The following is a 27657-nucleotide window of genomic DNA, read 5'->3' as shown; positions in this document are numbered from 1 at the left end:
TGATGCTTGCTGGTTAGTTGCTTTTCGCAGAGCCTCCTTGAGTGTTTTCTACACTTCAAACAGATGTGCAGACACTGTAGGTTCCATGGTGTAACGGTTAGCACTCTGGACTCTGAATCCAGCGATCCGAGTTCAAATCTTGGTGGAACCTTCGAGAGTCTGTCTGGCAGTGCTTGGCAAGGAGGAGCTTGGGGTATGTCACAACTTTCTCTGTGGCAGTGTGTCTTAAAATGTATTGGTACAGTGGCCTGCTTTAACAATGGCCTCCTAACAATCTAGAACTCACATAAAACTGAGCAGGAACTAAATTGACAAGACAGGTGTCACCTGACACTCTGTGAAGAAGCATTACAGACCTCAGAAAGCTTCTCATCGGAAAGATTTGTGTGTCACTGCCACGATGTTGGTTTCTGCTGTTAAATTCAGCTCATGTGTTTTGTCGTTTGGTATTTTAATCAACATTATTCTACGAAGGCAGGCCAAGCTAGAGCTGGTACGTAAAAATTGAGTTTCTCAGAAATTTGGTCAGTGCATGAGTTCTATGTCTGCCCTTGTCAGCTACAGAGGCAAGATGTTGGAGCGACCGTAGCATCGAGCAGACTGAAGTACGTGGCGAAGTGACCTCCACTGAACAGCAATCTGTGGCTCGTTGGTCTAGGGGTATGATTCTCGCTTAGGGTGCGAGAGGTCCCGGGTTCAAATCCCGGACGAGCCCTCTTCTGTCTTTACAGCATCTTTTCTTGAGCAGTTTCAGTCTATTCTGCCATTCCTGGGCCAAACGTATGCCACTGTCAATTAACACTAAAGCTGTGTCTGCATGTTTTCATACCCACTTCTCGCTGCTCTTCTTAGTTCTTCATCTGCAGTTTAAACTTTCACTTGACATTTTTCTAATCATTGGTTTAGGAATGCAGCCCAAGCAGTGGAGATATGGCAAAAAATAGATTCTTGGATCGCTTTACGGACCTGTGAGCCTTCATTTTGCGTTTGCTAGTTGCAGGAGCATCTGAGGGCTTGTTGGAGTTGGGGTTTGTTTTTTTTTCTTTTATTGCTGAACGGGACCAAGTGGGCCCGAGTTCAAATCCCAGACCGTTCTGATGCTTGCTGGTTAGTTGCTGTTCGCTGAGCCTCCTTGAGTGTTTTCTACACTTCAAACAGATGTGCAGACACTGTAGGTTCCATGGTGTTACGGTTAGCACTCTGGACTCTGAATCCAGCGATCCGAGTTCAAATCTCGGTGGAACCTTCAAGAGTCCAACATATGCTGCTGTCAATTAAGACTAAAGCTGCGTCTGCATGTTTTCATGCCCAGTTCTCGCTGCTCTTCTTAGTTCTTCATCTGCAGTTTAAACTTTGACTTGACATTTTTCTAATCATTGGTTTAGGAATGCAGCCCAAGCAGTGGAGATATGGCAAAAAATAGATTCTTGGATCGCTTCACGGACCTGTGAGCCTTCATCTTGCGTTTGCTAGTTGCAGGAGCATCTGAGGGCTAGTTGGAGTTGGGGTTTGTTTTTTTTTTTCTTTTATTGCTGAAGAGACCAAGTGGGCCCGAGTTCAAATCCCAGAACGTTCTGATGCTTGCTGGTTAGTTGCTGTTCACAAAGCCTCCTTGAGTGTTTTCTACACTTCAAACAGATGTGCAGACACTGTAGGTTCCATGGTGTAACGGTTAGCACTCTGGACTCTGAATCCAGCGATCCGAGTTCAAATCTCGGTGGAACCTTCGAGAGTCTGTCTGGCAATGCTTGGCAAGGAGGAGATTGGGGTATGTCACAACTTTCTCTGTGGCAGTGTGTCTTAAAATGTATTGGTACAGTGGCCTGCTTTAACAATGGCCTCCTAACAATCTAGAACTCACATAAAACTGAGCAGGAACTAAATTGACAAGACAGGTGTCACCTGACACTCTGTGAAGAAGCATTACAGAACTCAGAAAGCTTCTCATCGGCAAGATTTGTGTGTCACTGCCACGATGTTGGTTTCTGCTCTTAAATTCAGCTCATGTGTTTTGTCGTTTGGTATTTTAATCAACATTATTCTACGAAGGCAGGCCAAGCTAGAGCTGGTACGTAAAAATTGAGTTTCTCAGAAATCTGGTCAGTGCATGAGTTCTATGTCTGCCCTTGTCAGCTACAGAGGCAGGATGTTGGAGCGACCGTAGCATCGAGCAGACTGAAGTACGTGGCGAAGTGACCTCCACTGAACAGCAATCTGTGGCTCGTTGGTCTAGGGGTATGATTCTCGCTTAGGGTGCGAGAGGTCCCGGGTTTAAATACCGGACGAGCCCTCTTCTGTCTTTACAGCATCTTTTCTTGAGCAGTTTCAGTCTATTCTGCCATTCCTGGGCCAAACGTATGCCACTGTCAATTAACACTAAAGCTGCGTCTGCATGTTTTCATACCCACTTCTCGCTGCTCTTCTCAGTTTTCATCTGCAGTTTAAACTTTGATTTGACATTTTTCTAATCATTGGTTTAGGAATGCAGCCCAAGCAGTGGAGATATGGCAAAAAATACATTCTTGGATCGCTTCACGGACCTGTGAGCCTTCATTTTGCGTTTGCTAGTTGCAGGAGCATCTGAGGGCTTGTTGGAGTTGGGGTTTGTTTTTTTTTCTTTTATTGCTGAACGGGACCAAGTGGGCCCGAGTTCAAATCCCAGACCGTTCTGATGCTTGCTGGTTAGTTGCTGTTCGCTGAGCCTCCTTGAGTCTTTTCTACACTTCAAACAGATGTGCAGACACTGTAGGTTCCATGGTGTTACGGTTAGCACTCTGGACTCTGAATCCAGCGATCCGAGTTCAAATCTCGGTGGAACCTTCAAGAGTCCAACATATGCTGCTGTCAATTAAGACTAAAGCTGCGTCTGCATGTTTTCATACCCACTTCTCGCTGCTCTTCTCAGTTTTCATCTGCAGTTTAAACTTTGACTTGACATTTTTCTAATCATTGTTGTTGTGTCACTGCCACGATGTTGGTTTCTGCTGTTAAATTCAGCTCATGTGTTTTGTCGTTTGGTATTTTAATCAACATTATTCTACGAAGGCAGGCCAAGCTAGAGCTGGTACGTAAAAATTGAGTTTCTCAGAAATCTGGTCAGTGCATGAGTTCTATGTCTGCCCTTGTCAGCTACAGAGGCAGGATGTTGGAGCGACCGTAGCATCGAGCAGACTGAAGTACGTGCCGAAGTGACCTCCACTGAACAGCAATCTGTGGCTCGTTGGTCTAGGGGTATGATTCTCGCTTAGGGTGCGAGAGGTCCAGGGTTCAAATCCCGGACGAGCCCTCTTCTGTCTTTACAGCATCTTTTCTTGAGCAGTTTCAGTCTATTCTGCCATTCCTGGGCCAAACGTATGCCACTGTCAATTAACACTAAAGCTGCGTCTGCATGTTTTCATACCCACTTCTCGCTGCTCTTCTTTGTTCTTCATCTGCAGTTTAAACTTTGACTTGACATTTTTCTAATCATTGGTTTAGGAATGCAAGCAGTGGAGATATGGCAAAAAATAGATTCTTGGATCGCTTCACGGACCTGTGAGCCTTCATTTTGCGTTTGCTAGTTGCAGGAGCATCTGAGGGCTTGTTGGAGTTGGGGTTTGTTTTTGTTTTTTTATTGCTGAACTGGACCAAGTGGGCCCGAGTTCAAATCCCAGACCGTTCTGATGCTTGCTGGTTAGTTGCTGTTCGCTGAGCCTCCTTGAGTGTTTTCAACACTTCAAACAGATGTGCAGACACTGTAGGTTCCATGGTGTAATGGTTTGCACTCTGGACTCTGAATCCAGCGATCCGAGTTCAAATCTCGGTGGAACCTTCAAGAGTCCAACATATGCTGCTGTCAATTAAGACTAAAGCTGCGTCTGCATGTTTTCATACCCACTTCTCGCTGCTCTTCTCAGTTTTCATCTGCAGTTTAAACTTTGACTTGACATTTTTCTAATCATTGTTGTTGTGTCACTGCCACGATGTTGGTTTCTGCTGTTAAATTCAGCTCATGTGTTTTGTCGTTTGGTATTTTAATCAACATTATTCTACGAAGGCAGGCCAAGCTAGAGCTGGTACGTAAAAATTGAGTTTCTCAGAAATCTGGTCAGTGCATGAGTTCTATGTCTGCCCTTGTCAGCTACAGAGGCAGGATGTTGGAGCGACCGTAGCATCGAGCAGACTGAAGTACGTGGCGAAGTGACCTCCACTGAACAGCAATCTGTGGCTCGTTGGTCTAGGGGTATGATTCTCGCTTAGGGTGCGAGAGGTCCCGGGTTCAAATCCCGGACGAGCCCTCTTCTGTCTGTACAGCATCTTTTCTTGAGCAGTTTCAGTCTATTCTGCCATTCCTGGGCCAAACGTATGCCACTGTCAATTAACACTAAAGCTGCGTCTGCATGTTTTCATACCCACTTCTCGCTGCTCTTCTCAGATTTCATCTGCAGTTTAAACTTTGACTTGACATTTTTCTAAATATTGGTTTAGGAATGCAAGCAGTGGAGATATGGCAAAAAATAGATTCTTGTATCGCTTCACGGCCCTGTGAGCCTTCATCTTGCGTTTGCTAGTTGCAGGAGCATCTGAGGGCTTGTTGGAGTTGGGGTTTGTTTGTTTTTTCTTTTATTGCTGTACGGGAGCAAGTGGGCCCGAGTTCAAATCCCAGACCGCTCTGATGCTTGCTGGTTAGTTGCTTTTCGCAGAGCCTCCTTGAGTGTTTTCTACACTTCAAACAGATGTGCAGACACTGTAGGTTCCATGGTGTAACGGTTAGCACTCTGGACTCTGAATCCAGCAATCCGAGTTCAAATCTCGGTGGAACCTTCGAGAATCTGTCTGGCAGTGCTTGGCAAGGAGGAGCTTGGGGTATGTCACAACTTTCTCTGTGGCAGTGTGTCTTAAAATGTATTGGTACAGTGGCCTGCTTTAACAATGGCCTCCTAACAATCTAGAACTCACATAAAACTGAGCAGGAACTAAATTGACAAGACAGGTGTCACCTGACACTTTGTGAAGAAGCATTACAGACCTCAGAAAGCTTCTCATCGGCAAGATTTGTGTGTCACTGCCACGATGTTGGTTTCTGCTGTTAAATTCAGCTCATGTGTTTTGTCGTTTGGTATTTTAATCAACATTATTCTATGAAGGCAGGCCAAGCTAGAGCTGGTACGTAAAAATTGAGTTTCTCAGAAATCTGGTCAGTGCATGAGTTCTATGTCTGCCCTTGTCAGCTACAGAGGCAGGATGTTGGAGCGACCGTAGCATCGAGCAGACTGAAGTACGTGGCGAAGTGACCTCCACTGAACAGCAATCTGTGGCTCGTTGGTCTAGGGGTATGATTCTCGCTTAGGGTGCGAGAGGTCCTGGGTTCAAATCCCGGACGAGCCCTCTTCTGTCTTTACAGCATCTTTTCTTGAGCAGTTTCAGTCTATTCTGCCATTCCTGGGCCAAACGTATGCCACTGTCAATTAACACTAAAGCTGCGTCTGCATGTTTTCATACCCACTTCTCGCTGCTCTTCTCAGTTTTCATCTGCAGTTTAAACTTTGACTTGACATTTTTCTAAATATTGGTTTAGGAATGCAAGCAGTGGAGATATGGCAAAAAATAGATTCTTGTATCACTTCACGGCCCTGTGAGCCTTCATCTTGCGTTTGCTAGTTGCAGGAGCATCTGAGGGCTTGTTGGAGTTGGGGTTTGTTTTTTTTCCTTTTATTGCTGTACGGGAGCAAGTGGGCCCGAGTTCAAATCCCAGACCGTTCTGATGCTTGCTGGTTAGTTGCTTTTCGCAGAGCCTCCTTGAGTGTTTTCTACACTTCAAACAGATGTGCAGACACTGTAGGTTCCATGGTGTAACGGTTAGCACTCTGGACTCTGAATCCAGCGATCCGAGTTCAAATCTCGGTGGAACCTTCGAGAGTCTGTCTGGCAGTGCTTGGCAAGGAGGAGCTTGGGGTATGTCACAACTTTCTCTGTGGCAGTGTGTCTTAAAATGTATTGGTACAATGGCCTCCTAACAATCTAGAACTCACAAAAAACTGAGCAGGAACTAAATTGACAAGACAGGTGTCACCTGACACTCTGTGAAGAAGCATTACAGACCTCAGAAAGCTTCTCATCGGCAAGATTTGTGTGTCACTGCCACGATGTTGGTTTCTGCTGTTAAATTCAGCTCATGTGTTTTGTCGTTTGGTATTTTAATCAACATTATTCTACGAAGGCAGGCCAAGCTAGAGCTGGTACGTAAAAATTGAGTTTCTCAGAAATCTGGTCAGTGCATGAGTTCTATGTCTGCCCTTGTCAGCTACAGAGGCAGGATGTTGGAGCGACCGTAGCATCGAGCAGACTGAAGTACGTGGCGAAGTGACCTCCACTGAACAGCAATCTGTGGCTCGTTGGTCTAGGGGTATGATTCTCGCTTAGGGTGCGAGAGGTCCCGGGTTTAAATCCCGGACGAGCCCTCTTCTGTCTTTACAGCATCTTTTCTTGAGCAGTTTCAGTCTATTCTGCCATTCCTGGGCCAAACGTATGCCACTGTCAATTAACACTAAATCTGCGTCTGCATGTTTTCATACCCACTTCTCGCTGCTCTTCTCAGTTTTCATCTGCAGTTTAAACTTTGACTTGACATTTTTCTAATCATTGGTTTAGGAATGCAGCCCAAGCAGTGGATATATGGCAAAAAATAGATTCTTGGATCGCTTCACGGACCTGTGAGCCTTCATTTTGCGTTTGCTAGTTGCAGGAGCATCTGAGGGCTTGTTGGAGTTGGGGTTTGTTTTTTTTTCTTTTATTGCTGAACGGGACCAAGTGGGCCCGAGTTCAAATCCCAGACCGTTCTGATGCTTGCTGGTTAGTTGCTTTTCGCAGAGCCTCCTTGAGTGTTTTCTACACTTCAAACAGATGTGCAGACACTGTAGGTTCCATGGTGTAACGGTTAGCACTCTGGACTCTGAATCCAGCGATCCGAGTTCAAATCTTGGTGGAACCTTCGAGAGTCTGTCTGGCAGTGCTTGGCAAGGAGGAGCTTGGGGTATGTCACAACTTTCTCTGTGGCAGTGTGTCTTAAAATGTATTGGTACAGTGGCCTGCTTTAACAATGGCCTCCTAACAATCTAGAACTCACATAAAACTGAGCAGGAACTAAATTGACAAGACAGGTGTCACCTGACACTCTGTGAAGAAGCATTACAGACCTCAGAAAGCTTCTCATCTGAAAGATTTGTGTGTCACTGCCACGATGTTGGTTTCTGCTGTTAAATTCAGCTCATGTGTTTTGTCGTTTGGTATTTTAATCAACATTATTCTACGAAGGCAGGCCAAGCTAGAGCTGGTATGTAAAAATTGAGTTTCTCAGAAATTTGGTCAGTGCATGAGTTCTATGTCTGCCCTTGTCAGCTACAGAGGCAAGATGTTGGAGCGACCGTAGCATCGAGCAGACTGAAGTACGTGGCGAAGTGACCTCCACTGAACAGCAATCTGTGGCTCGTTGGTCTAGGGGTATGATTCTCGCTTAGGGTGCGAGAGGTCCCGGGTTCAAATCCCGGACGAGCCCTCTTCTGTTTTACAGCATCTTTTCTTGAGCAGTTTCAGTCTATTCTGCCATTCCTGGGCCAAACGTATGCCACTGTCAATTAAGACTGAAGCTGCGTCTGCATGTTTTCATACCCACTCCTCGCTGCTCTTCTTAGTTCTTCATCTGCAGTTTAAACTTTGACTTGACATTTTTCTAATCATTGGTTTAGGAATGCAACCCAAGCAGTGGAGATATGGCAAAAAATAGATTCTTGGATCGCTTCACGGACCTGTGAGCCTTCATTTTGCGTTTGCTAGTTGCAGGAGCATCTGAGGGCTTGTTGGAGTTGGGGTTTGTTTTTTTTTTTTTATTGCTGAACGGGACCAAGTGGGCCCGAGTTCAAATCCCAGACCGTTCTGATGCTTGCTGGTTAGTTGCTGTTCGCTGAGCCTCCTTGAGTGTTTTCCACACTTCAAACAGATGTGCAGACACTGTAGGTTCCATGGTGTAATGGTTTGCACTCTGGACTCTGAATCCAGCGATCCGAGTTCAAATCTCGGTGGAACCTTCAAGAGTCCAACATATGCTGCTGTCAATTAAGACTAAAGCTGCGTCTGCATGTTTTCATACCCACTTCTCGCTGCTCTTCTCAGTTTTCATCTGCAGTTTAAACTTTGACTTGACATTTTTCTAATCATTGTTGTTGTGTCACTGCCACGATGTTGGTTTCTGCTGTTAAATTCAGCTCATGTGTTTTGTCGTTTGGTATTTTAATCAACATTATTCTACGAAGGCAGGCCAAGCTAGAGCTGGTACGTAAAAATTGAGTTTCTCAGAAATCTGGTCAGTGCATGAGTTCTATGTCTGCCCTTGTCAGCTACAGAGGCAGGATGTTGGAGCGACCGTAGCATCGAGCAGACTGAAGTACGTGCCGAAGTGACCTCCACTGAACAGCAATCTGTGGCTCGTTGGTCTAGGGGTATGATTCTCGCTTAGGGTGCGAGAGGTCCAGGGTTCAAATCCCGGACGAGCCCTCTTCTGTCTTTACAGCATCTTTTCTTGAGCAGTTTCAGTCTATTCTGCCATTCCTGGGCCAAACGTATGCCACTGTCAATTAACACTAAAGCTGCGTCTGCATGTTTTCATACCCACTTCTCGCTGCTCTTCTTTGTTCTTCATCTGCAGTTTAAACTTTGACTTGACATTTTTCTAATCATTGGTTTAGGAATGCAAGCAGTGGAGATATGGCAAAAAATAGATTCTTGGATCGCTTCACGGACCTGTGAGCCTTCATTTTGCGTTTGCTAGTTGCAGGAGCATCTGAGGGCTTGTTGGAGTTGGGGTTTGTTTTTGTTTTTTTATTGCTGAACTGGACCAAGTGGGCCCGAGTTCAAATCCCAGACCGTTCTGATGCTTGCTGGTTAGTTGCTGTTCGCTGAGCCTCCTTGAGTGTTTTCCACACTTCAAACAGATGTGCAGACACTGTAGGTTCCATGGTGTAATGGTTTGCACTCTGGACTCTGAATCCAGCGATCCGAGTTCAAATCTCGGTGGAACCTTCAAGAGTCCAACATATGCTGCTGTCAATTAAGACTAAAGCTGCGTCTGCATGTTTTCATACCCACTTCTCGCTGCTCTTCTCAGTTTTCATCTGCAGTTTAAACTTTGACTTGACATTTTTCTAATCATTGTTGTTGTGTCACTGCCACGATGTTGGTTTCTGCTGTTAAATTCAGCTCATGTGTTTTGTCGTTTGGTATTTTAATCAACATTATTCTACGAAGGCAGGCCAAGCTAGAGCTGGTACGTAAAAATTGAGTTTCTCAGATATCTGGTCAGTGCATGAGTTCTATGTCTGCCCTTGTCAGCTACAGAGGCAGGATGTTGGAGCGACCGTAGCATCGAGCAGACTGAAGTACGTGGCGAAGTGACCTCCACTGAACAGCAATCTGTGGCTCGTTGGTCTAGGGGTATGATTCTCGCTTAGGGTGCGAGAGGTCCCGGGTTCAAATCCCGGACGAGCCCTCTTCTGTCTGTACAGCATCTTTTCTTGAGCAGTTTCAGTCTATTCTGCCATTCCTGGGCCAAACGTATGCCACTGTCAATTAACACTAAAGCTGCGTCTGCATGTTTTCATACCCACTTCTCGCTGCTCTTCTCAGATTTCATCTGCAGTTTAAACTTTGACTTGACATTTTTCTAAATATTGGTTTAGGAATGCAAGCAGTGGAGATATGGCAAAAAATAGATTCTTGTATCGCTTCACGGCCCTGTGAGCCTTCATCTTGCGTTTGCTAGTTGCAGGAGCATCTGAGGGCTTGTTGGAGTTGGGGTTTGTTTGTTTTTTCTTTTATTGCTGTACGGGAGCAAGTGGGCCCGAGTTCAAATCCCAGACCGCTCTGATGCTTGCTGGTTAGTTGCTTTTCGCAGAGCCTCCTTGAGTGTTTTCTACACTTCAAACAGATGTGCAGACACTGTAGGTTCCATGGTGTAACGGTTAGCACTCTGGACTCTGAATCCAGCAATCCGAGTTCAAATCTCGGTGGAACCTTCGAGAATCTGTCTGGCAGTGCTTGGCAAGGAGGAGCTTGGGGTATGTCACAACTTTCTCTGTGGCAGTGTGTCTTAAAATGTATTGGTACAGTGGCCTGCTTTAACAATGGCCTCCTAACAATCTAGAACTCACATAAAACTGAGCAGGAACTAAATTGACAAGACAGGTGTCACCTGACACTTTGTGAAGAAGCATTACAGACCTCAGAAAGCTTCTCATTGGCAAGATTTGTGTGTCACTGCCACGATGTTGGTTTCTGCTGTTAAATTCAGCTCATGTGTTTTGTCGTTTGGTATTTTAATCAACATTATTCTATGAAGGCAGGCCAAGCTAGAGCTGGTACGTAAAAATTGAGTTTCTCAGAAATCTGGTCAGTGCATGAGTTCTATGTCTGCCCTTGTCAGCTACAGAGGCAGGATGTTGGAGCGACCGTAGCATCGAGCAGACTGAAGTACGTGGCGAAGTGACCTCCACTGAACAGCAATCTGTGGCTCGTTGGTCTAGGGGTATGATTCTCGCTTAGGGTGCGAGAGGTCCTGGGTTCAAATCCCGGACGAGCCCTCTTCTGTCTTTACAGCATCTTTTCTTGAGCAGTTTCAGTCTATTCTGCCATTCCTGGGCCAAACGTATGCCACTGTCAATTAACACTAAAGCTGCGTCTGCATGTTTTCATACCCACTTCTCGCTGCTCTTCTCAGTTTTCATCTGCAGTTTAAACTTTGACTTGACATTTTTCTAAATATTGGTTTAGGAATGCAAGCAGTGGAGATATGGCAAAAAATAGATTCTTGTATCACTTCACGGCCCTGTGAGCCTTCATCTTGCGTTTGCTAGTTGCAGGAGCATCTGAGGGCTTGTTGGAGTTGGGGTTTGTTTTTTTTCCTTTTATTGCTGTACGGGAGCAAGTGGGCCCGAGTTCAAATCCCAGACTGTTCTGATGCTTGCTGGTTAGTTGCTTTTCGCAGAGCCTCCTTGAGTGTTTTCTACACTTCAAACAGATGTGCAGACACTGTAGGTTCCATGGTGTAACGGTTAGCACTCTGGACTCTGAATCCAGCGATCCGAGTTCAAATCTCGGTGGAACCTTCGAGAGTCTGTCTGGCAGTGCTTGGCAAGGAGGAGCTTGGGGTATGTCACAACTTTCTCTGTGGCAGTGTGTCTTAAAATGTATTGGTACAATGGCCTCCTAACAATCTAGAACTCACAAAAAACTGAGCAGGAACTAAATTGACAAGACAGGTGTCACCTGACACTCTGTGAAGAAGCATTACAGACCTCAGAAAGCTTCTCATCGGCAAGATTTGTGTGTCACTGCCACGATGTTGGTTTCTGCTGTTAAATTCAGCTCATGTGTTTTGTCGTTTGGTATTTTAATCAACATTATTCTACGAAGGCAGGCCAAGCTAGAGCTGGTACGTAAAAATTGAGTTTCTCAGAAATCTGGTCAGTGCATGAGTTCTATGTCTGCCCTTGTCAGCTACAGAGGCAGGATGTTGGAGCGACCGTAGCATCGAGCAGACTGAAGTACGTGGCGAAGTGACCTCCACTGAACAGCAATCTGTGGCTCGTTGGTCTAGGGGTATGATTCTCGCTTAGGGTGCGAGAGGTCCCGGGTTTAAATCCCGGACGAGCCCTCTTCTGTCTTTACAGCATCTTTTCTTGAGCAGTTTCAGTCTATTCTGCCATTCCTGGGCCAAACGTATGCCACTGTCAATTAACACTAAATCTGCGTCTGCATGTTTTCATACCCACTTCTCGCTGCTCTTCTCAGTTTTCATCTGCAGTTTAAACTTTGACTTGACATTTTTCTAATCATTGGTTTAGGAATGCAGCCCAAGCAGTGGATATATGGCAAAAAATAGATTCTTGGATCGCTTCACGGACCTGTGAGCCTTCATTTTGCGTTTGCTAGTTGCAGGAGCATCTGAGGGCTTGTTGGAGTTGGGGTTTGTTTTTTTTTCTTTTATTGCTGAACGGGACCAAGTGGGCCCGAGTTCAAATCCCAGACCGTTCTGATGCTTGCTGGTTAGTTGCTTTTCGCAGAGCCTCCTTGAGTGTTTTCTACACTTCAAACAGATGTGCAGACACTGTAGGTTCCATGGTGTAACGGTTAGCACTCTGGACTCTGAATCCAGCGATCCGAGTTCAAATCTTGGTGGAACCTTCGAGAGTCTGTCTGGCAGTGCTTGGCAAGGAGGAGCTTGGGGTATGTCACAACTTTCTCTGTGGCAGTGTGTCTTAAAATGTATTGGTACAGTGGCCTGCTTTAACAATGGCCTCCTAACAATCTAGAACTCACATAAAACTGAGCAGGAACTAAATTGACAAGACAGGTGTCACCTGACACTCTGTGAAGAAGCATTACAGACCTCAGAAAGCTTCTCATCGGAAAGATTTGTGTGTCACTGCCACGATGTTGGTTTCTGCTGTTAAATTCAGCTCATGTGTTTTGTCGTTTGGTATTTTAATCAACATTATTCTACGAAGGCAGGCCAAGCTAGAGCTGGTACGTAAAAATTGAGTTTCTCAGAAATTTGGTCAGTGCATGAGTTCTATGTCTGCCCTTGTCAGCTACAGAGGCAAGATGTTGGAGCGACCGTAGCATCGAGCAGACTGAAGTACGTGGCGAAGTGACCTCCACTGAACAGCAATCTGTGGCTCGTTGGTCTAGGGGTATGATTCTCGCTTAGGGTGCGAGAGGTCCCGGGTTCAAATCCCGGACGAGCCCTCTTCTGTCTTTACAGCATCTTTTCTTGAGCAGTTTCAGTCTATTCTGCCATTCCTGGGCCAAACGTATGCCACTGTCAATTAACACTAAAGCTGTGTCTGCATGTTTTCATACCCACTTCTCGCTGCTCTTCTTAGTTCTTCATCTGCAGTTTAAACTTTCACTTGACATTTTTCTAATCATTGGTTTAGGAATGCAGCCCAAGCAGTGGAGATATGGCAAAAAATAGATTCTTGGATCGCTTTACGGACCTGTGAGCCTTCATTTTGCGTTTGCTAGTTGCAGGAGCATCTGAGGGCTTGTTGGAGTTGGGGTTTGTTTTTTTTTCTTTTATTGCTGAACGGGACCAAGTGGGCCCGAGTTCAAATCCCAGACCGTTCTGATGCTTGCTGGTTAGTTGCTGTTCGCTGAGCCTCCTTGAGTGTTTTCTACACTTCAAACAGATGTGCAGACACTGTAGGTTCCATGGTGTTACGGTTAGCACTCTGGACTCTGAATCCAGCGATCCGAGTTCAAATCTCGGTGGAACCTTCAAGAGTCCAACATATGCTGCTGTCAATTAAGACTAAAGCTGCGTCTGCATGTTTTCATGCCCAGTTCTCGCTGCTCTTCTTAGTTCTTCATCTGCAGTTTAAACTTTGACTTGACATTTTTCTAATCATTGGTTTAGGAATGCAGCCCAAGCAGTGGAGATATGGCAAAAAATAGATTCTTGGATCGCTTCACGGACCTGTGAGCCTTCATCTTGCGTTTGCTAGTTGCAGGAGCATCTGAGGGCTAGTTGGAGTTGGGGTTTGTTTTTTTTTTTCTTTTATTGCTGAAGAGACCAAGTGGGCCCGAGTTCAAATCCCAGAACGTTCTGATGCTTGCTGGTTAGTTGCTGTTCACAAAGCCTCCTTGAGTGTTTTCTACACTTCAAACAGATGTGCAGACACTGTAGGTTCCATGGTGTAACGGTTAGCACTCTGGACTCTGAATCCAGCGATCCGAGTTCAAATCTCGGTGGAACCTTCGAGAGTCTGTCTGGCAATGCTTGGCAAGGAGGAGATTGGGGTATGTCACAACTTTCTCTGTGGCAGTGTGTCTTAAAATGTATTGGTACAGTGGCCTGCTTTAACAATGGCCTCCTAACAATCTAGAACTCACATAAAACTGAGCAGGAACTAAATTGACAAGACAGGTGTCACCTGACACTCTGTGAAGAAGCATTACAGAACTCAGAAAGCTTCTCATCGGCAAGATTTGTGTGTCACTGCCACGATGTTGGTTTCTGCTCTTAAATTCAGCTCATGTGTTTTGTCGTTTGGTATTTTAATCAACATTATTCTACGAAGGCAGGCCAAGCTAGAGCTGGTACGTAAAAATTGAGTTTCTCAGAAATCTGGTCAGTGCATGAGTTCTATGTCTGCCCTTGTCAGCTACAGAGGCAGGATGTTGGAGCGACCGTAGCATCGAGCAGACTGAAGTACGTGGCGAAGTGACCTCCACTGAACAGCAATCTGTGGCTCGTTGGTCTAGGGGTATGATTCTCGCTTAGGGTGCGAGAGGTCCCGGGTTTAAATACCGGACGAGCCCTCTTCTGTCTTTACAGCATCTTTTCTTGAGCAGTTTCAGTCTATTCTGCCATTCCTGGGCCAAACGTATGCCACTGTCAATTAACACTAAAGCTGCGTCTGCATGTTTTCATACCCACTTCTCGCTGCTCTTCTCAGTTTTCATCTGCAGTTTAAACTTTGATTTGACATTTTTCTAATCATTGGTTTAGGAATGCAGCCCAAGCAGTGGAGATATGGCAAAAAATACATTCTTGGATCGCTTCACGGACCTGTGAGCCTTCATTTTGCGTTTGCTAGTTGCAGGAGCATCTGAGGGCTTGTTGGAGTTGGGGTTTGTTTTTTTTTCTTTTATTGCTGAACGGGACCAAGTGGGCCCGAGTTCAAATCCCAGACCGTTCTGATGCTTGCTGGTTAGTTGCTGTTCGCTGAGCCTCCTTGAGTCTTTTCTACACTTCAAACAGATGTGCAGACACTGTAGGTTCCATGGTGTTACGGTTAGCACTCTGGACTCTGAATCCAGCGATCCGAGTTCAAATCTCGGTGGAACCTTCAAGAGTCCAACATATGCTGCTGTCAATTAAGACTAAAGCTGCGTCTGCATGTTTTCATACCCACTTCTCGCTGCTCTTCTCAGTTTTCATCTGCAGTTTAAACTTTGACTTGACATTTTTCTAATCATTGTTGTTGTGTCACTGCCACGATGTTGGTTTCTGCTGTTAAATTCAGCTCATGTGTTTTGTCGTTTGGTATTTTAATCAACATTATTCTACGAAGGCAGGCCAAGCTAGAGCTGGTACGTAAAAATTGAGTTTCTCAGAAATCTGGTCAGTGCATGAGTTCTATGTCTGCCCTTGTCAGCTACAGAGGCAGGATGTTGGAGCGACCGTAGCATCGAGCAGACTGAAGTACGTGCCGAAGTGACCTCCACTGAACAGCAATCTGTGGCTCGTTGGTCTAGGGGTATGATTCTCGCTTAGGGTGCGAGAGGTCCAGGGTTCAAATCCCGGACGAGCCCTCTTCTGTCTTTACAGCATCTTTTCTTGAGCAGTTTCAGTCTATTCTGCCATTCCTGGGCCAAACGTATGCCACTGTCAATTAACACTAAAGCTGCGTCTGCATGTTTTCATACCCACTTCTCGCTGCTCTTCTTTGTTCTTCATCTGCAGTTTAAACTTTGACTTGACATTTTTCTAATCATTGGTTTAGGAATGCAAGCAGTGGAGATATGGCAAAAAATAGATTCTTGGATCGCTTCACGGACCTGTGAGCCTTCATTTTGCGTTTGCTAGTTGCAGGAGCATCTGAGGGCTTGTTGGAGTTGGGGTTTGTTTTTGTTTTTTTATTGCTGAACTGGACCAAGTGGGCCCGAGTTCAAATCCCAGACCGTTCTGATGCTTGCTGGTTAGTTGCTGTTCGCTGAGCCTCCTTGAGTGTTTTCAACACTTCAAACAGATGTGCAGACACTGTAGGTTCCATGGTGTAATGGTTTGCACTCTGGACTCTGAATCCAGCGATCCGAGTTCAAATCTCGGTGGAACCTTCAAGAGTCCAACATATGCTGCTGTCAATTAAGACTAAAGCTGCGTCTGCATGTTTTCATACCCACTTCTCGCTGCTCTTCTCAGTTTTCATCTGCAGTTTAAACTTTGACTTGACATTTTTCTAATCATTGTTGTTGTGTCACTGCCACGATGTTGGTTTCTGCTGTTAAATTCAGCTCATGTGTTTTGTCGTTTGGTATTTTAATCAACATTATTCTACGAAGGCAGGCCAAGCTAGAGCTGGTACGTAAAAATTGAGTTTCTCAGAAATCTGGTCAGTGCATGAGTTCTATGTCTGCCCTTGTCAGCTACAGAGGCAGGATGTTGGAGCGACCGTAGCATCGAGCAGACTGAAGTACGTGGCGAAGTGACCTCCACTGAACAGCAATCTGTGGCTCGTTGGTCTAGGGGTATGATTCTCGCTTAGGGTGCGAGAGGTCCCGGGTTCAAATCCCGGACGAGCCCTCTTCTGTCTGTACAGCATCTTTTCTTGAGCAGTTTCAGTCTATTCTGCCATTCCTGGGCCAAACGTATGCCACTGTCAATTAACACTAAAGCTGCGTCTGCATGTTTTCATACCCACTTCTCGCTGCTCTTCTCAGATTTCATCTGCAGTTTAAACTTTGACTTGACATTTTTCTAAATATTGGTTTAGGAATGCAAGCAGTGGAGATATGGCAAAAAATAGATTCTTGTATCGCTTCACGGCCCTGTGAGCCTTCATCTTGCGTTTGCTAGTTGCAGGAGCATCTGAGGGCTTGTTGGAGTTGGGGTTTGTTTGTTTTTTCTTTTATTGCTGTACGGGAGCAAGTGGGCCCGAGTTCAAATCCCAGACCGCTCTGATGCTTGCTGGTTAGTTGCTTTTCGCAGAGCCTCCTTGAGTGTTTTCTACACTTCAAACAGATGTGCAGACACTGTAGGTTCCATGGTGTAACGGTTAGCACTCTGGACTCTGAATCCAGCAATCCGAGTTCAAATCTCGGTGGAACCTTCGAGAATCTGTCTGGCAGTGCTTGGCAAGGAGGAGCTTGGGGTATGTCACAACTTTCTCTGTGGCAGTGTGTCTTAAAATGTATTGGTACAATGGCCTCCTAACAATCTAGAACTCACAAAAAACTGAGCAGGAACTAAATTGACAAGACAGGTGTCACCTGACACTCTGTGAAGAAGCATTACAGACCTCAGAAAGCTTCTCATCGGCAAGATTTGTGTGTCACTGCCACGATGTTGGTTTCTGCTGTTAAATTCAGCTCATGTGTTTTGTCGTTTGGTATTTTAATCAACATTATTCTACGAAGGCAGGCCAAGCTAGAGCTGGTACGTAAAAATTGAGTTTCTCAGAAATCTGGTCAGTGCATGAGTTCTATGTCTGCCCTTGTCAGCTACAGAGGCAGGATGTTGGAGCGACCGTAGCATCGAGCAGACTGAAGTACGTGGCGAAGTGACCTCCACTGAACAGCAATCTGTGGCTCGTTGGTCTAGGGGTATGATTCTCGCTTAGGGTGCGAGAGGTCCCGGGTTTAAATCCCGGACGAGCCCTCTTCTGTCTTTACAGCATCTTTTCTTGAGCAGTTTCAGTCTATTCTGCCATTCCTGGGCCAAACGTATGCCACTGTCAATTAACACTAAATCTGCGTCTGCATGTTTTCATACCCACTTCTCGCTGCTCTTCTCAGTTTTCATCTGCAGTTTAAACTTTGACTTGACATTTTTCTAATCATTGGTTTAGGAATGCAGCCCAAGCAGTGGATATATGGCAAAAAATAGATTCTTGGATCGCTTCACGGACCTGTGAGCCTTCATTTTGCGTTTGCTAGTTGCAGGAGCATCTGAGGGCTTGTTGGAGTTGGGGTTTGTTTTTTTTTCTTTTATTGCTGAACGGGACCAAGTGGGCCCGAGTTCAAATCCCAGACCGTTCTGATGCTTGCTGGTTAGTTGCTTTTCGCAGAGCCTCCTTGAGTGTTTTCTACACTTCAAACAGATGTGCAGACACTGTAGGTTCCATGGTGTAACGGTTAGCACTCTGGACTCTGAATCCAGCGATCCGAGTTCAAATCTTGGTGGAACCTTCGAGAGTCTGTCTGGCAGTGCTTGGCAAGGAGGAGCTTGGGGTATGTCACAACTTTCTCTGTGGCAGTGTGTCTTAAAATGTATTGGTACAGTGGCCTGCTTTAACAATGGCCTCCTAACAATCTAGAACTCACATAAAACTGAGCAGGAACTAAATTGACAAGACAGGTGTCACCTGACACTCTGTGAAGAAGCATTACAGACCTCAGAAAGCTTCTCATCGGAAAGATTTGTGTGTCACTGCCACGATGTTGGTTTCTGCTGTTAAATTCAGCTCATGTGTTTTGTCGTTTGGTATTTTAATCAACATTATTCTACGAAGGCAGGCCAAGCTAGAGCTGGTACGTAAAAATTGAGTTTCTCAGAAATTTGGTCAGTGCATGAGTTCTATGTCTGCCCTTGTCAGCTACAGAGGCAAGATGTTGGAGCGACCGTAGCATCGAGCAGACTGAAGTACGTGGCGAAGTGACCTCCACTGAACAGCAATCTGTGGCTCGTTGGTCTAGGGGTATGATTCTCGCTTAGGGTGCGAGAGGTCCCGGGTTCAAATCCCGGACGAGCCCTCTTCTGTCTTTACAGCATCTTTTCTTGAGCAGTTTCAGTCTATTCTGCCATTCCTGGGCCAAACGTATGCCACTGTCAATTAACACTAAAGCTGTGTCTGCATGTTTTCATACCCACTTCTCGCTGCTCTTCTTAGTTCTTCATCTGCAGTTTAAACTTTGACTTGACATTTTTCTAATCATTGGTTTAGGAATGCAGCCCAAGCAGTGGAGATATGGCAAAAAATAGATTCTTGGATCGCTTTACGGACCTGTGAGCCTTCATTTTGCGTTTGCTAGTTGCAGGAGCATCTGAGGGCTTGTTGGAGTTGGGGTTTGTTTTTTTTTCTTTTATTGCTGAACGGGACCAAGTGGGCCCGAGTTCAAATCCCAGACCGTTCTGATGCTTGCTGGTTAGTTGCTGTTCGCTGAGCCTCCTTGAGTGTTTTCTACACTTCAAACAGATGTGCAGACACTGTAGGTTCCATGGTGTTACGGTTAGCACTCTGGACTCTGAATCCAGCGATCCGAGTTCAAATCTCGGTGGAACCTTCAAGAGTCCAACATATGCTGCTGTCAATTAAGACTAAAGCTGCGTCTGCATGTTTTCATGCCCAGTTCTCGCTGCTCTTCTTAGTTCTTCATCTGCAGTTTAAACTTTGACTTGACATTTTTCTAATCATTGGTTTAGGAATGCAGCCCAAGCAGTGGAGATATGGCAAAAAATAGATTCTTGGATCGCTTCACGGACCTGTGAGCCTTCATCTTGCGTTTGCTAGTTGCAGGAGCATCTGAGGGCTAGTTAGAGTTGGGGTTTGTTTTTTTTTTTCTTTTATTGCTGAAGAGACCAAGTGGCCCCGAGTTCAAATCCCAGAACGTTCTGATGCTTGCTGGTTAGTTGCTGTTCACAAAGCCTCCTTGAGTGTTTTCTACACTTCAAACAGATGTGCAGACACTGTAGGTTCCATGGTGTAACGGTTAGCACTCTGGACTCTGAATCCAGCGATCCGAGTTCAAATCTCGGTGGAACCTTCGAGAGTCTGTCTGGCAATGCTTGGCAAGGAGGAGATTGGGGTATGTCACAACTTTCTCTGTGGCAGTGTGTCTTAAAATGTATTGGTACAGTGGCCTGCTTTAACAATGGCCTCCTAACAATCTAGAACTCACATAAAACTGAGCAGGAACTAAATTGACAAGACAGGTGTCACCTGACACTCTGTGAAGAAGCATTACAGAACTCAGAAAGCTTCTCATCGGCAAGATTTGTGTGTCACTGCCACGATGTTGGTTTCTGCTCTTAAATTCAGCTCATGTGTTTTGTCGTTTGGTATTTTAATCAACATTATTCTACGAAGGCAGGCCAAGCTAGAGCTGGTACGTAAAAATTGAGTTTCTCAGAAATCTGGTCAGTGCATGAGTTCTATGTCTGCCCTTGTCAGCTACAGAGGCAGGATGTTGGAGCGACCGTAGCATCGAGCAGACTGAAGTACGTGGCGAAGTGACCTCCACTGAACAGCAATCTGTGGCTCGTTGGTCTAGGGGTATGATTCTCGCTTAGGGTGCGAGAGGTCCCGGGTTTAAATACCGGACGAGCCCTCTTCTGTCTTTACAGCATCTTTTCTTGAGCAGTTTCAGTCTATTCTGCCATTCCTGGGCCAAACGTATGCCACTGTCAATTAACACTAAAGCTGCGTCTGCATGTTTTCATACCCACTTCTCGCTGCTCTTCTCAGTTTTCATCTGCAGTTTAAACTTTGATTTGACATTTTTCTAATCATTGGTTTAGGAATGCAGCCCAAGCAGTGGAGATATGGCAAAAAATACATTCTTGGATCGCTTCACGGACCTGTGAGCCTTCATTTTGCGTTTGCTAGTTGCAGGAGCATCTGAGGGCTTGTTGGAGTTGGGGTTTGTTTTTTTTTCTTTTATTGCTGAACGGGACCAAGTGGGCCCGAGTTCAAATCCCAGACCGTTCTGATGCTTGCTGGTTAGTTGCTGTTCGCTGAGCCTCCTTGAGTCTTTTCTACACTTCAAACAGATGTGCAGACACTGTAGGTTCCATGGTGTTACGGTTAGCACTCTGGACTCTGAATCCAGCGATCCGAGTTCAAATCTCGGTGGAACCTTCAAGAGTCCAACATATGCTGCTGTCAATTAAGACTAAAGCTGTGTCTGCATGATTTCATGCCCTGTTCTGCCTGCTCTTCTTAGTTCTTCATCTGCAGTTTAAACTTTGACTTGACATTTTTCTAATCATTGTTGTTGTGTCACTGCCACGATGTTGGTTTCTGCTGTTAAATTCAGCTCATGTGTTTTGTCGTTTGGTATTTTAATCAACATTATTCTACGAAGGCAGGCCAAGCTGGAGCTGGTACGTAAAAATTGAGTTTCTCAGAAATCTGGTGAGTGCATGAGTTCTATGTCTGCCCTTGTCAGCTACAGAGGCAGGATGTTGGAGCGACCGTAGCATCGAGCAGACTGAAGTACGTGGCGAAGTTCAGTTCCACTGAACAGCAATCTGTGGCTCGTTGGTCTAGGGGTATGATTCTCGCTTAGGGTGCGAGAGGTCCCGGGTTCAAATCCCGGACGAGCCCTCTTCTGTCTGTACAGCATCTTTTCTTGAGCAGTTTCAGTCTATTCTGCCATTCCTGGGCCAAACGTATGCCACTGTCAATTAACACTAAAGCTGCGTCTGCATGTTTTCATACCCACTTCTCGCTGCTCTTCTCAGATTTCATCTGCAGTTTAAACTTTGATTGACATTTTTCTAAATATTGGTTTAGGAATGCAAGCAGTGGAGATATGGCAAAAAATAGATTCTTGTATCGCTTCACGGCCCTGTGAGCCTTCATCTTGCGTTTGCTAGTTGCAGGAGCATCTGAGGGCTTGTTGGAGTTGGGGTTTGTTTTTTTTTTCTTTTATTGCTGTACGGGAGCAAGTGGGCCCGAGTTCAAATCCCAGACCGCTCTGATGCTTGCTGGTTAGTTGCTTTTCGCAGAGCCTCCTTGAGTGTTTTCTACACTTCAAACAGATGTGCAGACACTGTAGGTTCCATGGTGTAACGGTTAGCACTCTGGACTCTGAATCCAGCGATCCGAGTTCAAATCTCGGTGGAACCTTCGAGAGTCTGTCTGGCAGTGCTTGGCAAGGAGGAGCTTGAGGTATGTCACAACTTTCTCTGTGGCAGTGTGTCTTAAAATGCATTGGTACAGTGGCCTGCTTTAACAATGGCCTCCTAACAATCTAGAACTCACATAAAACTGAGCAGGAACTAAATTGACAAGACAGGTGTCACCTGACACTCTGTGAAGAAGCATTAAAGACCTCAGAAAGCTTCTCATCGGCAAGATTTGTGTGTCACTGCCACGATGTTGGTTTCTGCTGTTAAATTCAGCTCATGTGTTTTGTCGTTTGGTATTTTAATCAACATTATTCTACGAAGGCAGGCCAAGCTAGAGCTGGTACGTAAAAATTGAGTTTCTCAGAAATCTGGTCAGTGCATGAGTTCTATGTCTGCCCTTGTCAGCTACAGAGGCAGGATGTTGGAGCGACCGTAGCATCGAGCAGACTGAAGTACGTGGCGAAGTGACCTCCACTGAACAGCAATCTGTGGCTCGTTGGTCTAGGGGTATGATTCTCGCTTAGGGTGCGAGAGGTCCCGGGTTTAAATACCGGACGAGCCCTCTTCTGTCTTTACAGCATCTTTTCTTGAGCAGTTTCAGTCTATTCTGCCATTCCTGGGCCAAACGTATGCCACTGTCAATTAACACTAAAGCTGCGTCTGCATGTTTTCATACCCACTTCTCGCTGCTCTTCTCAGTTTTCATCTGCAGTTTAAACTTTGACTTGACATTTTTCTAATCATTGGTTTAGGAATGCAGCCCAAGCAGTGGAGATATGGCAAAAAATACATTCTTGGATCGCTTCACGGACCTGTGAGCCTTCATTTTGCGTTTGCTAGTTGCAGGAGCATCTGAGGGCTTGTTGGAGTTGGGGTTTGTTTTTTTTTCTTTTATTGCTGAACGGGACCAAGTGGGCCCGAGTTCAAATCCCAGACCGTTCTGATGCTTGCTGGTTAGTTGCTGTTCGCTGAGCCTCCTTGAGTCTTTTCTACACTTCAAACAGATGTGCAGACACTGTAGGTTCCATGGTGTTACGGTTAGCACTCTGGACTCTGAATCCAGCGATCCGAGTTCAAATCTCGGTGGAACCTTCAAGAGTCCAACATAAGCTGCTGTCAATTAAGACTAAAGCTGTGTCTGCATGATTTCATGCCCTGTTCTGCCTGCTCTTCTTAGTTCTTCATCTGCAGTTTAAACTTTGACTTGACATTTTTCTAATCATTGTTGTTGTGTCACTGCCACGATGTTGGTTTCTGCTGTTAAATTCAGCTCATGTGTTTTGTCGTTTGGTATTTTAATCAACATTATTCTACGAAGGCAGGCCAAGCTGGAGCTGGTACGTAAAAATTGAGTTTCTCAGAAATCTGGTCAGTGCATGAGTTCTATGTCTGCCCTTGTCAGCTACAGAGGCAGGATGTTGGAGCGACCGTAGCATCGAGCAGACTGAAGTACGTGGCGAAGTTCAGTTCCACTGAACAGCAATCTGTGGCTCGTTGGTCTAGGGGTATGATTCTCGCTTAGGGTGCGAGAGGTCCCGGGTTCAAATCCCGGACGAGCCCTCTTCTGTCTGTACAGCATCTTTTCTTGAGCAGTTTCAGTCTATTCTGCCATTCCTGGGCCAAACGTATGCCACTGTCAATTAACACTAAAGCTGCGTCTGCATGTTTTCATACCCACTTCTCGCTGCTCTTCTCAGATTTCATCTGCAGTTTAAACTTTGACTTGACATTTTTCTAAATATTGGTTTAGGAATGCAAGCAGTGGAGATATGGCAAAAAATAGATTCTTGTATCGCTTCACGGCCCTGTGAGCCTTCATCTTGCGTTTGCTAGTTGCAGGAGCATCTGAGGGCTTGTTGGAGTTGGGGTTTGTTTTTTTTTTCTTTTATTGCTGTACGGGAGCAAGTGGGCCCGAGTTCAAATCCCAGACCGCTCTGATGCTTGCTGGTTAGTTGCTTTTCGCAGAGCCTCCTTGAGTGTTTTCTACACTTCAAACAGATGTGCAGACACTGTAGGTTCCATGGTGTAACGGTTAGCACTCTGGACTCTGAATCCAGCAATCCGAGTTCAAATCTCGGTGGAACCTTCGAGAATCTGTCTGGCAGTGCTTGGCAAGGAGGAGCTTGGGGTATGTCACAACTTTCTCTGTGGCAGTGTGTCTTAAAATGTATTGGTACAGTGGCCTGCTGTAACAATGGCCTCCTAACAATCTAGAACTCACATAAAACTGAGCAGGAACTAAATTGACAAGACAGGTGTCACCTGACACTTTGTGAAGAAGCATTACAGACCTCAGAAAGCTTCTCATCGGCAAGATTTGTGTGTCACTGCCACGATGTTGGTTTCTGCTGTTAAATTCAGCTCATGTGTTTTGTCGTTTGGTATTTTAATCAACATTATTCTACGAAGGCAGGCCAAGCTAGAGCTGGTACGTAAAAATTGAGTTTCTCAGAAATCTGGTCAGTACATGAGTTCTATGTCTGCCCTTGTCAGCTACAGAGGCAGGATGTTGGAGCGACCGTAGCATCGAGCAGACTGAAGTACGTGGCGAAGTGACCTCCACTGAACAGCAATCTGTGGCTCGTTGGTCTAGGGGTATGATTCTCGCTTAGGGTGCGAGAGGTCCTGGGTTCAAATCCCGGACGAGCCCTCTTCTGTCTTTACAGCATCTTTTCTTGAGCAGTTTCAGTCTATTCTGCCATTCCTGGGCCAAACGTATGCCACTGTCAATTAACACTAAAGCTGCGTCTGCATGTTTTCATACCCACTTCTCGCTGCTCTTCTCAGTTTTCATCTGCAGTTTAAACTTTGACTTGACATTTTTCTAAATATTGGTTTAGGAATGCAAGCAGTGGAGATATGGCAAAAAATAGATTCTTGTATCGCTTCACGGCCCTGTGAGCCTTCATCTTGCGTTTGCTAGTTGCAGGAGCATCTGAGGGCTTGTTGGAGTTGGGGTTTGTTTTTTTTCCTTTTATTGCTGTACGGGAGCAAGTGGGCCCGAGTTCAAATCCCAGACCGTTCTGATGCTTGCTGGTTAGTTGCTTTTCGCAGAGCCTCCTTGAGTGTTTTCTACACTTCAAACAGATGTGCAGACACTGTAGGTTCCATGGTGTAACGGTTAGCACTCTGGACTCTGAATCCAGCGATCCGAGTTCAAATCTCGGTGGAACCTTCGAGAGTCTGTCTGGCAGTGCTTGGCAAGGAGGAGCTTGGGGTATGTCACAACTTTCTCTGTGGCAGTGTGTCTTAAAATGTATTGGTACAATGGCCTCCTAACAATCTAGAACTCACAAAAAACTGAGCAGGAACTAAATTGACAAGACAGGTGTCACCTGACACTCTGTGAAGAAGCATTACAGACCTCAGAAAGCTTCTCATCGGCAAGATTTGTGTGTCACTGCCACGATGTTGGTTTCTGCTGTGAAATTCAGCTCATGTGTTTTGTCGTTTGGTATTTTAATCAACATTATTCTACGAAGGCAGGCCAAGCTAGAGCTGGTACGTAAAAATTGATTTTCTCAGAAATCTGGTCAGTGCATGAGTTCTATGTCTGCCCTTGTCAGCTACAGAGGCAGGATGTTGGAGCGACCGTAGCATCGAGCAGACTGAAGTACGTGGCGAAGTGACCTCCACTGAACAGCAATCTGTGGCTCGTTGGTCTAGGGGTATGATTCTCGCTTAGGGTGCGAGAGGTCCCGGGTTTAAATCCCGGACGAGCCCTCTTCTGTCTTTACAGCATCTTTTCTTGAGCAGTTTCAGTCTATTCTGCCATTCCTGGGCCAAACGTATGCCACTGTCAATTAACACTAAATCTGCGTCTGCATGTTTTCATACCCACTTCTCGCTGCTCTTCTCAGTTTTCATCTGCAGTTTAAACTTTGACTTGACATTTTTCTAATCATTGGTTTAGGAATGCAGCCCAAGCAGTGGAGATATGGCAAAAAATAGATTCTTGGATCGCTTCACGGACCTGTGAGCTTTCATCTTGCGTTTGCTAGTTGCAGGAGCATCTGAGGGCTAGTTGGAGTTGGGGTTTGTTTTTTTTTCTTTTATTGCTGAAGAGACCAAGTGGGCCCGAGTTCAAATCCCAGAACGTTCTGATGCTTGCTGGTTAGTTGCTGTTCGCAGAGCCTCCTTGAGTGTTTTCTACACTTCAAACAGATGTGCAGACACTGTAGGTTCCATGGTGTAACAGTTAGCACTCTGGACTCTGAATCCAGCGATCCGAGTTCAAATCTCGGTGGAACCTTCGAGAGTCTGTCTGGCAGTGCTTGGCAAGGAGGAGCTTGGGGTATGTCACAACTTTTTCTGTGGCAGTGTGTCTTAAAATGTATTGGTACAGTGGCCTGCTTTAACAATGGCCTCCTAACAATCTAGAACTCACATAAAACTGAGCAGGAACTAAATTGACAAGACAGGTGTCACCTGACACTCTGTGAAGAAGCATTACAGACCTCAGAAAGCTTCTCATCGGCAAGATTTGTGTGTCACTGCCACGATGTTGGTTTCTGCTGTTAAATTCAGCTCATGTGTTTTGTCGTTTGGTATTTTAATCAACATTATTCTACGAAGGCAGGCCAAGCTAGAGCTGGTACGTAAAAATTGAGTTTCTCAGAAATCTGGTCAGTGCATGAGTTCTATGTCTGCCCTTGTCAGCTACAGAGGCAGGATGTTGGAGCGACCGTAGCATCGAGCAGACTGAAGTACGTGGCGAAGTGACCTCCACTGAACAGCAATCTGTGGCTCGTTGGTCTAGGGGTATGATTCTCGCTTAGGGTGCGAGAGGTCCCGGGTTTAAATCCCGGACGAGCCCTCTTCTGTCTTTACAGCATCTTTTCTTGAGCAGTTTCAGTCTATTCTGCCATTCCTGGGCCAAACGTATGCCACTGTCAATTAACACTAAATCTGAGTCTGCATGTTTTCACACCCACTTCTCGCTGCTCTTCTCAGTTTTCATCTGCAGTTTAAACTTTGACTTGACATTTTTCTAATCATTGGTTTAGGAATGCAGCCCAAGCAGTGGAGATATGGCAAAAAATAGATTCTTGGATCGCTTCACGGACCTGTGAGCCTTCATTTTGCGTTTGCTAGTTGCAGGAGCATCTGAGGGCTTGTTGGAGTTGGGGTTTGTTTTTTTTTCTTTTATTGCTGAACGGGACCAAGTGGGCCCGAGTTCAAATCCCAGAACGTTCTGATGCTTGCTGGTTAGTTGCTGGTCGCTGAGCCTCCTTGAGTGTTTTCTACACTTCAAACAGATGTGCAGACACTGTAGGTTCCATGGTGTAACGGTTAGCACTCTGGACTCTGAATCCAGCGATCCGAGTTCAAATCTCGGTGGAACCTTCGAGAGTCTGTCTGGCAGTGCTTGGCAAGGAGGAGCTTGAGGTATGTCACAACTTTCTCTGTGGCAGTGTGTCTTAAAATGCATTGGTACAGTGGCCTGCTTTAACAATGGCCTCCTAACAATCTAGAACTCACATAAAACTGAGCAGGAACTAAATTGACAAGACAGGTGTCACCTGACACTCTGTGAAGAAGCATTAAAGACCTCAGAAAGCTTCTCATCGGCAAGATTTGTGTGTCACTGCCACGATGTTGGTTTCTGCTGTTAAATTCAGCTCATGTGTTTTGTCGTTTGGTATTTTAATCAACATTATTCTACGAAGGCAGGCCAAGCTAGAGCTGGTACGTAAAAATTGAGTTTCTCAGAAATCTGGTCAGTGCATGAGTTCTATGTCTGCCCTTGTCAGCTACAGAGGCAGGATGTTGGAGCGACCGTAGCATCGAGCAGACTGAAGTACGTGGCGAAGTGACCTCCACTGAACAGCAATCTGTGGCTCGTTGGTCTAGGGGTATGATTCTCGCTTAGGGTGCGAGAGGTCCCGGGTTCAAGTCCCGGACGAGCCCTCTTCTGTCTTTACAGCATCTTTTCTTGAGCAGTTTCAGTCTATTCTGCCATCCCTGGGCCAAACGTATGCCACTGTCAATTAAGACTAAAGCTGCGTCTGCATGTTTTCATACCCACTTCTCGCTGCTCTTCTTTGTTC

At 45.6% G+C, this 27657-nt stretch overlaps 53 non-coding genes across 53 annotated transcripts; all 53 read left to right on the top strand.

The window, feature by feature from the left end:
• The first annotated feature begins 79 nt into the window (after positions 1-79).
• Positions 80-151, top strand: trnaq-cug (transfer RNA glutamine (anticodon CUG)). The gene has a single exon. It is a non-coding gene; the product is annotated as a tRNA-Gln (tRNA).
• Positions 152-643: 492 nt separating this feature from the next.
• On the top strand, positions 644-715 carry trnap-agg (transfer RNA proline (anticodon AGG)). The gene has a single exon. It is a non-coding gene; the product is annotated as a tRNA-Pro (tRNA).
• Positions 716-1174: 459 nt separating this feature from the next.
• On the top strand, positions 1175-1246 carry trnaq-cug (transfer RNA glutamine (anticodon CUG)). Its single transcript has one exon. It is a non-coding gene; the product is annotated as a tRNA-Gln (tRNA).
• Positions 1247-1654: 408 nt separating this feature from the next.
• On the top strand, positions 1655-1726 carry trnaq-cug (transfer RNA glutamine (anticodon CUG)). Its single transcript has one exon. It is a non-coding gene; the product is annotated as a tRNA-Gln (tRNA).
• Positions 1727-2218: 492 nt separating this feature from the next.
• trnap-agg (transfer RNA proline (anticodon AGG)) lies at positions 2219-2290 on the top strand. Its single transcript has one exon. It is a non-coding gene; the product is annotated as a tRNA-Pro (tRNA).
• A 458-nt stretch (positions 2291-2748) lies between these two features.
• trnaq-cug (transfer RNA glutamine (anticodon CUG)) lies at positions 2749-2820 on the top strand. The gene has a single exon. It is a non-coding gene; the product is annotated as a tRNA-Gln (tRNA).
• Positions 2821-3214: 394 nt separating this feature from the next.
• On the top strand, positions 3215-3286 carry trnap-agg (transfer RNA proline (anticodon AGG)). Its single transcript has one exon. It is a non-coding gene; the product is annotated as a tRNA-Pro (tRNA).
• A 453-nt stretch (positions 3287-3739) lies between these two features.
• On the top strand, positions 3740-3811 carry trnaq-cug (transfer RNA glutamine (anticodon CUG)). The gene has a single exon. It is a non-coding gene; the product is annotated as a tRNA-Gln (tRNA).
• A 394-nt stretch (positions 3812-4205) lies between these two features.
• trnap-agg (transfer RNA proline (anticodon AGG)) lies at positions 4206-4277 on the top strand. Its single transcript has one exon. It is a non-coding gene; the product is annotated as a tRNA-Pro (tRNA).
• A 454-nt stretch (positions 4278-4731) lies between these two features.
• Positions 4732-4803, top strand: trnaq-cug (transfer RNA glutamine (anticodon CUG)). Its single transcript has one exon. It is a non-coding gene; the product is annotated as a tRNA-Gln (tRNA).
• A 492-nt stretch (positions 4804-5295) lies between these two features.
• Positions 5296-5367, top strand: trnap-agg (transfer RNA proline (anticodon AGG)). Its single transcript has one exon. It is a non-coding gene; the product is annotated as a tRNA-Pro (tRNA).
• A 453-nt stretch (positions 5368-5820) lies between these two features.
• Positions 5821-5892, top strand: trnaq-cug (transfer RNA glutamine (anticodon CUG)). The gene has a single exon. It is a non-coding gene; the product is annotated as a tRNA-Gln (tRNA).
• Positions 5893-6368: 476 nt separating this feature from the next.
• Positions 6369-6440, top strand: trnap-agg (transfer RNA proline (anticodon AGG)). Its single transcript has one exon. It is a non-coding gene; the product is annotated as a tRNA-Pro (tRNA).
• Positions 6441-6898: 458 nt separating this feature from the next.
• Positions 6899-6970, top strand: trnaq-cug (transfer RNA glutamine (anticodon CUG)). The gene has a single exon. It is a non-coding gene; the product is annotated as a tRNA-Gln (tRNA).
• A 492-nt stretch (positions 6971-7462) lies between these two features.
• On the top strand, positions 7463-7534 carry trnap-agg (transfer RNA proline (anticodon AGG)). Its single transcript has one exon. It is a non-coding gene; the product is annotated as a tRNA-Pro (tRNA).
• A 457-nt stretch (positions 7535-7991) lies between these two features.
• On the top strand, positions 7992-8063 carry trnaq-cug (transfer RNA glutamine (anticodon CUG)). The gene has a single exon. It is a non-coding gene; the product is annotated as a tRNA-Gln (tRNA).
• A 394-nt stretch (positions 8064-8457) lies between these two features.
• trnap-agg (transfer RNA proline (anticodon AGG)) lies at positions 8458-8529 on the top strand. Its single transcript has one exon. It is a non-coding gene; the product is annotated as a tRNA-Pro (tRNA).
• A 453-nt stretch (positions 8530-8982) lies between these two features.
• On the top strand, positions 8983-9054 carry trnaq-cug (transfer RNA glutamine (anticodon CUG)). Its single transcript has one exon. It is a non-coding gene; the product is annotated as a tRNA-Gln (tRNA).
• A 394-nt stretch (positions 9055-9448) lies between these two features.
• Positions 9449-9520, top strand: trnap-agg (transfer RNA proline (anticodon AGG)). Its single transcript has one exon. It is a non-coding gene; the product is annotated as a tRNA-Pro (tRNA).
• A 454-nt stretch (positions 9521-9974) lies between these two features.
• Positions 9975-10046, top strand: trnaq-cug (transfer RNA glutamine (anticodon CUG)). Its single transcript has one exon. It is a non-coding gene; the product is annotated as a tRNA-Gln (tRNA).
• Positions 10047-10538: 492 nt separating this feature from the next.
• On the top strand, positions 10539-10610 carry trnap-agg (transfer RNA proline (anticodon AGG)). Its single transcript has one exon. It is a non-coding gene; the product is annotated as a tRNA-Pro (tRNA).
• Positions 10611-11063: 453 nt separating this feature from the next.
• trnaq-cug (transfer RNA glutamine (anticodon CUG)) lies at positions 11064-11135 on the top strand. Its single transcript has one exon. It is a non-coding gene; the product is annotated as a tRNA-Gln (tRNA).
• Positions 11136-11611: 476 nt separating this feature from the next.
• On the top strand, positions 11612-11683 carry trnap-agg (transfer RNA proline (anticodon AGG)). Its single transcript has one exon. It is a non-coding gene; the product is annotated as a tRNA-Pro (tRNA).
• A 458-nt stretch (positions 11684-12141) lies between these two features.
• Positions 12142-12213, top strand: trnaq-cug (transfer RNA glutamine (anticodon CUG)). The gene has a single exon. It is a non-coding gene; the product is annotated as a tRNA-Gln (tRNA).
• A 492-nt stretch (positions 12214-12705) lies between these two features.
• trnap-agg (transfer RNA proline (anticodon AGG)) lies at positions 12706-12777 on the top strand. Its single transcript has one exon. It is a non-coding gene; the product is annotated as a tRNA-Pro (tRNA).
• Positions 12778-13236: 459 nt separating this feature from the next.
• trnaq-cug (transfer RNA glutamine (anticodon CUG)) lies at positions 13237-13308 on the top strand. Its single transcript has one exon. It is a non-coding gene; the product is annotated as a tRNA-Gln (tRNA).
• A 408-nt stretch (positions 13309-13716) lies between these two features.
• trnaq-cug (transfer RNA glutamine (anticodon CUG)) lies at positions 13717-13788 on the top strand. The gene has a single exon. It is a non-coding gene; the product is annotated as a tRNA-Gln (tRNA).
• Positions 13789-14280: 492 nt separating this feature from the next.
• On the top strand, positions 14281-14352 carry trnap-agg (transfer RNA proline (anticodon AGG)). The gene has a single exon. It is a non-coding gene; the product is annotated as a tRNA-Pro (tRNA).
• Positions 14353-14810: 458 nt separating this feature from the next.
• Positions 14811-14882, top strand: trnaq-cug (transfer RNA glutamine (anticodon CUG)). The gene has a single exon. It is a non-coding gene; the product is annotated as a tRNA-Gln (tRNA).
• A 394-nt stretch (positions 14883-15276) lies between these two features.
• Positions 15277-15348, top strand: trnap-agg (transfer RNA proline (anticodon AGG)). Its single transcript has one exon. It is a non-coding gene; the product is annotated as a tRNA-Pro (tRNA).
• Positions 15349-15801: 453 nt separating this feature from the next.
• On the top strand, positions 15802-15873 carry trnaq-cug (transfer RNA glutamine (anticodon CUG)). Its single transcript has one exon. It is a non-coding gene; the product is annotated as a tRNA-Gln (tRNA).
• A 394-nt stretch (positions 15874-16267) lies between these two features.
• Positions 16268-16339, top strand: trnap-agg (transfer RNA proline (anticodon AGG)). The gene has a single exon. It is a non-coding gene; the product is annotated as a tRNA-Pro (tRNA).
• Positions 16340-16793: 454 nt separating this feature from the next.
• trnaq-cug (transfer RNA glutamine (anticodon CUG)) lies at positions 16794-16865 on the top strand. Its single transcript has one exon. It is a non-coding gene; the product is annotated as a tRNA-Gln (tRNA).
• Positions 16866-17341: 476 nt separating this feature from the next.
• trnap-agg (transfer RNA proline (anticodon AGG)) lies at positions 17342-17413 on the top strand. The gene has a single exon. It is a non-coding gene; the product is annotated as a tRNA-Pro (tRNA).
• A 458-nt stretch (positions 17414-17871) lies between these two features.
• Positions 17872-17943, top strand: trnaq-cug (transfer RNA glutamine (anticodon CUG)). The gene has a single exon. It is a non-coding gene; the product is annotated as a tRNA-Gln (tRNA).
• Positions 17944-18435: 492 nt separating this feature from the next.
• On the top strand, positions 18436-18507 carry trnap-agg (transfer RNA proline (anticodon AGG)). Its single transcript has one exon. It is a non-coding gene; the product is annotated as a tRNA-Pro (tRNA).
• A 459-nt stretch (positions 18508-18966) lies between these two features.
• Positions 18967-19038, top strand: trnaq-cug (transfer RNA glutamine (anticodon CUG)). The gene has a single exon. It is a non-coding gene; the product is annotated as a tRNA-Gln (tRNA).
• A 408-nt stretch (positions 19039-19446) lies between these two features.
• On the top strand, positions 19447-19518 carry trnaq-cug (transfer RNA glutamine (anticodon CUG)). The gene has a single exon. It is a non-coding gene; the product is annotated as a tRNA-Gln (tRNA).
• Positions 19519-20010: 492 nt separating this feature from the next.
• trnap-agg (transfer RNA proline (anticodon AGG)) lies at positions 20011-20082 on the top strand. Its single transcript has one exon. It is a non-coding gene; the product is annotated as a tRNA-Pro (tRNA).
• A 458-nt stretch (positions 20083-20540) lies between these two features.
• Positions 20541-20612, top strand: trnaq-cug (transfer RNA glutamine (anticodon CUG)). Its single transcript has one exon. It is a non-coding gene; the product is annotated as a tRNA-Gln (tRNA).
• A 396-nt stretch (positions 20613-21008) lies between these two features.
• On the top strand, positions 21009-21080 carry trnap-agg (transfer RNA proline (anticodon AGG)). The gene has a single exon. It is a non-coding gene; the product is annotated as a tRNA-Pro (tRNA).
• Positions 21081-21533: 453 nt separating this feature from the next.
• On the top strand, positions 21534-21605 carry trnaq-cug (transfer RNA glutamine (anticodon CUG)). The gene has a single exon. It is a non-coding gene; the product is annotated as a tRNA-Gln (tRNA).
• Positions 21606-22097: 492 nt separating this feature from the next.
• On the top strand, positions 22098-22169 carry trnap-agg (transfer RNA proline (anticodon AGG)). The gene has a single exon. It is a non-coding gene; the product is annotated as a tRNA-Pro (tRNA).
• A 458-nt stretch (positions 22170-22627) lies between these two features.
• trnaq-cug (transfer RNA glutamine (anticodon CUG)) lies at positions 22628-22699 on the top strand. The gene has a single exon. It is a non-coding gene; the product is annotated as a tRNA-Gln (tRNA).
• A 396-nt stretch (positions 22700-23095) lies between these two features.
• On the top strand, positions 23096-23167 carry trnap-agg (transfer RNA proline (anticodon AGG)). Its single transcript has one exon. It is a non-coding gene; the product is annotated as a tRNA-Pro (tRNA).
• A 454-nt stretch (positions 23168-23621) lies between these two features.
• trnaq-cug (transfer RNA glutamine (anticodon CUG)) lies at positions 23622-23693 on the top strand. The gene has a single exon. It is a non-coding gene; the product is annotated as a tRNA-Gln (tRNA).
• A 492-nt stretch (positions 23694-24185) lies between these two features.
• On the top strand, positions 24186-24257 carry trnap-agg (transfer RNA proline (anticodon AGG)). Its single transcript has one exon. It is a non-coding gene; the product is annotated as a tRNA-Pro (tRNA).
• Positions 24258-24710: 453 nt separating this feature from the next.
• trnaq-cug (transfer RNA glutamine (anticodon CUG)) lies at positions 24711-24782 on the top strand. Its single transcript has one exon. It is a non-coding gene; the product is annotated as a tRNA-Gln (tRNA).
• A 476-nt stretch (positions 24783-25258) lies between these two features.
• Positions 25259-25330, top strand: trnap-agg (transfer RNA proline (anticodon AGG)). Its single transcript has one exon. It is a non-coding gene; the product is annotated as a tRNA-Pro (tRNA).
• Positions 25331-25787: 457 nt separating this feature from the next.
• Positions 25788-25859, top strand: trnaq-cug (transfer RNA glutamine (anticodon CUG)). Its single transcript has one exon. It is a non-coding gene; the product is annotated as a tRNA-Gln (tRNA).
• Positions 25860-26351: 492 nt separating this feature from the next.
• Positions 26352-26423, top strand: trnap-agg (transfer RNA proline (anticodon AGG)). Its single transcript has one exon. It is a non-coding gene; the product is annotated as a tRNA-Pro (tRNA).
• Positions 26424-26881: 458 nt separating this feature from the next.
• Positions 26882-26953, top strand: trnaq-cug (transfer RNA glutamine (anticodon CUG)). The gene has a single exon. It is a non-coding gene; the product is annotated as a tRNA-Gln (tRNA).
• A 492-nt stretch (positions 26954-27445) lies between these two features.
• On the top strand, positions 27446-27517 carry trnap-agg (transfer RNA proline (anticodon AGG)). The gene has a single exon. It is a non-coding gene; the product is annotated as a tRNA-Pro (tRNA).
• The last annotated feature ends 140 nt before the right edge of the window (positions 27518-27657 follow it).

The sequence above is a fragment of the Carassius gibelio genome, chromosome B3 (assembly GCF_023724105.1).
Source record: "Carassius gibelio isolate Cgi1373 ecotype wild population from Czech Republic chromosome B3, carGib1.2-hapl.c, whole genome shotgun sequence".
In the NCBI taxonomy this organism is placed as follows: domain Eukaryota; kingdom Metazoa; phylum Chordata; class Actinopteri; order Cypriniformes; family Cyprinidae; genus Carassius; species Carassius gibelio.
Note: the sequence above shows the minus strand (reverse complement) of the source record. Positions and strands in the feature narration are given on the sequence as shown.